Raw genomic sequence first — 6,990 nt, forward strand, 5'->3', positions numbered from 1 at the left:
ATCAGGAAACTATAACAAGCAATAGGTAGGGAGGGGAGACAGATTGCAGGCAGTAAAATTTATATAGGAGGAATGGTAGATATATATGTATGCACACATGAGCATACACACACACACGGGGGGGGGAATGCAGTTACGCTATAGCAAGGGGACAATGCTCTTCCTAGACACTATAGACTATCAAAACATCTAGTGCTAGAAATGGGACAAGTGTTTGGGGTTGTTTTTCAGTAGGGTCCCATGAACTCACAAATATTACAATGTACTACCATTGCTCTTGATTCCCCTCCAGAATTTTAGAATAAGGCCCTTTTGATGAAGCCACCTCATACTTGAGTCATGGAAGCTTTACCCCAACTGACTGGCATTCAGAGTATAGGAAGATGCAATGTATGCTACCAGAGGAGAAAGGTATCAGTCATGTGTGCCTATAAATGATTTAAGACATAGTCATGACTAGCGTAAAAAACATGCCCTTTGATGCAATTGAAGCATAAAATTCGGGGGGTAACCAATCACTTTCTGATTGGAGTTAAGTCCTCCTCCACAAATAAAACCGAAACCCAGAACCATTATTTTGGCCCAAGAACCTGTGGCTAGACCTGCCATAGGTTCCAGTAGAGAAACTATCCATTATTTTGCTAAATGGAGAGAATGTTATTAAACTCATTCTTAATTACTTATTATACCCACAAGTAAATACATTTCTTAACCTATACCTTGAAAAGCTTCTGTTTACATTAGATTGTGATTAGCACCATGACCTAAAACTGGCCAAGGTTCAGTGATTAAGAGGCTGTGACATTCTCAGCCATAAACAGAACTTACATACCACACTTCCTCTTGGCCAAGCTTCAGGGATTGTTGCAGAAGATGGGCAGAAAGGGTGTAATATTCATAGACAATGGATTATTGTAAGGAAAGATTATCTTCAGAACACAGCAGAGAAGCTGCATATACAAACTGACAGTGGTAGCAACAGCATGCACAACACCTGTGCAAGTCAAACCAGACAAAATTCCAGCATGGACAAGGTAATTGGAACTATTGGCATTTGTTAGCTGCTGGAAAGTGAAGATTCCATTTGTTTTCTAAGTGTAACGATATAGCATATAAGTGTACTCTCTGGAAAGTCAATCCAACTTCAGTGGAAGAAATATTTAGACAGCTCAAAGTGGTCTTGATGGGCTAAACAAAGAATACAAAATTGGGTGAATATGACATGGAGGTGAAACTGAGACAAGTTTGGGAGGGGGTGAATATGATCAAAACATTTTATATGAAACTCTCAATAATTTTTAAAAAGATGTCTCCAAAATCCTGTACTTTAATTAAAGAATATGATGTTTTAAATTAAAACATAACTCTATATGTTTCTGATATATATGAGTTTCCTTGCAAGAGTAAAGTAGCTGTAATATTCCAACAATATACTTTAGACTTTATTTCTCAAAATATATTAACCATGAATGATTGTTTAGACTATCACATTTACTGCTAGCACTTCTATCCACAAATCAATAAGTAGTAAATTCTAGAGTCCTTACTGAAATCAGGGACTGGTTACACCAATGCTTTCAAGCATAGTTCATCACTGTGTGTATTCATGAGTTTGTGAAGTGCCAGAAGGAGGTAGCTATGTTGTATCTTTCTTACTCCATGCTCAACTATTATAACATGTCATAAGAGATTTAAAAAATAACAAATGAAAACAGGGCTACAATCAATATATCTGTGTATTATCAACTATAAGGAGACCCTAAAATAAGAAGTAAATTAGCACAAATGAAGAAAGTGGTTATTAAAAAATATAAAGATAGGCCAAAAAAGTAATGATGCCAAAAAAGTCACATAAATAGAACTCCTGCTAGAATTCAATACAAAGAAATCAAATTTATAAAATTTTTGAAATGGACACACATGGAATGGAACATGACATTTTACCCAAGACACAAAAATTGTGTGCCTTCCAGTATTGGTTTTGAAAAGAACTTTCATAGTTTCCATTCCCATGATAACATTTTCTTTTATCCTACTGTGGTACAAAGTGAAGAGGTCTTTAATTTTTACATTTTAGCTGTCATTGAAATTATTTTTTTAATCAAGTACTTCCCCCATTACAGTGCATAATTTTTAAATACTTTCTTGAATGGTCTTAGTTTCATCAATGACTGAGGTATAATAGCAGGGAAGTATGCTATTATTCATCTTAGAAGTAAGCAAGTTGATCTAAAGAAGATTTGGGCCCTAAAATAACTGGTAAATGTGAAGCTCGCTTGAAACATAGTTTAAATGAATCCAAGTTTCTTATTTGACATTCTTCTGTGATAATAATTCTGGAAAATAGAACCTTGTCTTTTAAATCTAGAGAATTTTTAATAACACATAGTACTTTTAAAGTTTGTTGGAATCTAATTACTCAAAGTTAATTCACTTTGAAGTCAGAGAATAGTTATGACAAGTCTCTAAAGTTAAAATTATTTTAAAACATTAAAGAGAAATCAGTCAGTGTCTCCAACAGATAAACTGTAAGCACTGTAAAACTCATGGTAACAGGAACAGGAGTGGTCCTTGCTTTTTTATTAGAGGATTGTACAAAACAGATAATCAAGGGTGAATTTATAGACTTCACAATCTCTTTTGTAAGCAGTTAATGATAGAAACAGAAAAATATTAATGATCTATAAAAATTACTTCAAGCTGCATTTAAAATACCAGGAGCAGTGACAGCAGGGCTGTGGCACTGGGCATTGTGTACACAATGGTAGCAGCTGTTTCTTGCTTGTTAATCTTAGTTCTTAGGAAGTAGCTCATGGGGAGAGGATTGTTGACAATTCCATCTATAAAACTAATTGCTTACATTCAGCTAATCAAAAGGAGACTCACCTCTAGAGACTAGAATTTGTTTAGGAAGTGCCAGGAAACAGTCTTTGAAATGAGATTTCCATCAGTTCAGTTTTAGAATCACATTGGAAAATTCTCAAGAGCTGCCTTTCTTCTGGTTCCTGTCAAAATATCAACAATAGAAGAGTAAACAGTCCTGTAAAACCACTCAGAAGAACATCTTAAAATCTCAGAAATGACTGAAACTTTTCCACTGTAAAAATGATTCTTTTTTTTTGTAATTATTTGTTTACATTCCCAATGATCCCGACTTTCCTGGTCCCCCTCCCAGAGTTTTTCACCCTATCCCCCCTCCCTTTTGCCTCCTAAAGAATGCTCTTCTTCCCTGGGGTATCAATTCTCTACAGGATTAGGCACATCCTCTCCCACTGACAAGGTAGGCTTCTGCTACATATGTGCCAGGGGCTACAGACTAGCTCATGTATGCTCTAGAAAATCCCAAAGACTTGTGCTGTGAGAGGCTCCCAGAACTCTATGGGGATGACTTTGTTCAAAGTACAAATGATCCTTAATCAAAATGTAGTAAGCAGCACTGCACAACCTCCTAATAGAATCCTGTGTTCCCTATCCAATAATTTCATAGCTCCAATGTGAAAGAATGGAAAACTCCAGGAATAATTAGGGAATTTCTAAGTGTGTGAAGAATCACACTGTGATTTCCTTTTTTGAATAAAGCATTTAATTTCTAGAATCAACAGTCTAATGAAATAGAAAATCAAATCTGGAGACTTTGGTAAACAATTTTGTAGTTTCTAAAATGTTAAATGTAGAAGTATCATATGATCTAAAAATTCCATTTTTAGAAATTTACCTAAAATTTAAAATACACTTTCATGTGACTGCTTATAGTAGTATGGTTGATAATAGCTAAAAATGTAAAAGACCTATATGACTATTAAACTGAGAATGAGTCAATAAAACTTGTTATCAACTTATAAGGGAATGCTATTCAACAACAAAACAAGAATGAATTAATAACACCTGTTACGATGCAAATGAACCTTGAAAACATTATGCTTCATTAGCTGGGAATGGTAGTATAATCTGTAATATCAACACTTTGAAAACTAGGTAGGTGGATTGTGAGTTCATTGTCAGACTATAATATGTAGTAAGTTGAATTCAAGCTGAACATGGACTGTATAGTGATGTATGGTATCAAAAAATGTTAAGTCAAAGAAGGTAGTCTTAGGCTGGAGAGATGGCTCAGTGGTTAAGAGCACTGACTGCTCTTACAGAGGACCTGAGTTCAATTCGCAGCAACCATGGTGGCTCACAACCATCTGTAATGGGATCCGATACCCTCTTCTGGTATGTCTGAAAACAGCTACAGTGTACTCATATACATAAAATAAATAAATCTAAAAATGAAAAATAAAAAATATAATAAAGAAGGCAGTCTTAAAGGACCACTGTGTGTATCATCTATATGATATGACTACAACTTGTGAATTCATACAAGTGAAATATTTTAGTGGTTGTATGGACTTGATATGTTGGCAGGGAAATATGACTTATTATAAGTGATTAGTGTTATAATTGATGTGGTCCATGTGTGAATCATCCATGTGTAGAAATATTTATCACAATGAATCACAATTGCTATTTAAATATGTTAAAAATTTGAACAAAACAAAATATAAGAAGCTTTAAAAGTGCTCTAAAATTAAATAATGATGTGTCATAATTATAAACATACTAACTGTATACTCTCATTTGTGATTTAATTTCTGAAAATTGAAAGAAAATAGTGATAAACAAGACTTTTCAGTACACAAGATCTGTATGAGGCTTTCATTACTTTTCTTTGGATTAAAATATCAATAGCCTATGCTTGGACCTCAATTTTGAGGTTAGAGGAGTTGTAATTTCAGAAAACACTACCAATTTAATAATGTACATATACTTTTTTTTTTTTACAATGAAGGGATTCCTTTAAAAAATAACTGCAAAGATTTTGATGAGTCTGAAAACTGCCTATGGAATCCCAAATGCACACAATTTTACCTCCATGTTCTCCAGCTGTTCTTTGGCAAAATAAAGACACTTGGTGAAATAATACTCAAATTTTCTTTCATTCCTAATAATACTGTGATTCCATTTTGTTTTTCTTCTAAATTCTTTACATTTCTAGGAAAGATATATGAATAATAGGTGATATTAAATAATTTAATTATAGCAAAAAGGTTTTATAAAATGAAAACCTTAAAAATCACCTTTTCTTTTTTCATAAGTAAGTCATATTCTCCATTTAAAATTGATATTTCATTTGGTAAATTGTATAAATGCTACACAATGACACACAGAAAAATTAAACATTTAAATGAGCATATACATAAAGTATTTTATTATTAACATTGTTTCATGGAAGTAGGAGAATAAGTACAATTGCTTTGCACATTTTGCTGTCTACATCAATATGTGGATAGCAATATGAGAGCAAATTGAGTATGAGTTGTTAAGACATATGAGTAAACATCTAATCACATGGGAGTTATTTGCTGACTCCCTTCATCATACTATTGTTTATGCAGCAAGGAAGGTTTACCTACTAATTTGCCTTTGGATTGTTGTTTGATAGGAAGATTTTGCTCTGAAGTATTTTCATCTGATTCTATGGGTTTTCTGTTTGGTGATATTTATTCTAACTGGAGAGTAGTGCTATTTATGATCAGTGCTGGGTTAAGCATCAAGCAATTCAAATTTTTACTCTTGTCACTGTATTATATATTTTATTGGAAATGTGATAGAACAGCCAACATATTTAACTCGTGTGTTGGATTGCCATAGTTATATTATGCATGCCAAGTTGTGTTTTAAAGTTTATATTGGTTGCTTTGTCTTTTCCACTGACAGAATTTAAGCAGAGTTCATTCAACAGTTTCCCCAAAAGGAAGAACCTTCTTTATAAGCCAGATATCAAAGAAAATGTCTTCTAGTGACAATGAGAACTGTAACAAACTGAAAGTGGTGAGTTAATGACAATTAAACAGACTTTTTGTCATAAAAATTTACTTTCTAACATGACTCATTCTTCTTCCCTTTGTTGGCTGCCAGAAGATTTAGATGTGAGTACCTCCATTTCCACTGATAGTGCTGGATCCTCAGGAATCTATACTAATTACATTAATACCACTCATTCAGCAAAAGGACTAACACACTACTAGATATCCAAAAAGCATGTATCTTAGAACTATACATGGTAATAACTAGGAGTTACCTTGATTTTCTTACCTTACTTTTCTTATTAAATATAAATGAAGACACACAGTGAAATACAGGACAGAATATAGATCCTTAAATATAGCATTAAACCTTGATAATAGCTTATTTTGTGTACTTCCCAAATATGTGAATCAATAAACTTTTATATTTTACATAAGTTTGAGTTGGACACTTTTAATCTAATGATTCTGCACTGGTATATATTGCATATAAAAATTTTATGTTTTGCATCTTTCTGCTAACTCTTTCGTTACAATTTATATGCAATGTTTCATGCTAGTTAATAGTCATAAAGATAGGAAGATAGAAAGGAGCTCTTAAGTGAAGATGCACTTTCAAAATTATTAAAATTATCAGTAGTGTTTTAAATCTACATTTAGAAAAGCATAATTGACAATATAATAATGATTACAAGATTTATATGTTGTAGAAAGATAAAATAATTACTGAGGATGTTGCAGTTGATATTTCAAAGATACAAAATCTAAGGTGATATTAGATGTCATATAGCAAATTTTTTATGCATAAATGTCATAAAGAAGCTGTCACATGGCAGCTTGTGACTGTAAATGATTGGTTTATATAGAAACCTAAGAAAATACTCCAAAGGCGCATATATGTTATTTTTGCCACACAGGGTAATTTTGTTACCAGAAAGGTTATAACCAAAGAAAGGAACCCAAACATAGACATTTTTAAGACATAGTAGCTATATAATATTACACTAAATGATGCAGTCTAAATGTAGTTTGTCTTTCAAAGCTTCATATGCTGGAGTGCTGGTCTTCAGCATGACTACAGTAAGGATATAGGGCATTTTAAAATTGCACCCCTATGAGAGAGATTAAGGTTGATATGTAT

The sequence above is a fragment of the Grammomys surdaster genome, unplaced genomic scaffold (assembly GCF_004785775.1).
Source record: "Grammomys surdaster isolate TR1022 unplaced genomic scaffold, NIH_TR_1.0 61, whole genome shotgun sequence".
Taxonomy (NCBI): Eukaryota; Metazoa; Chordata; class Mammalia; order Rodentia; family Muridae; genus Grammomys; species Grammomys surdaster.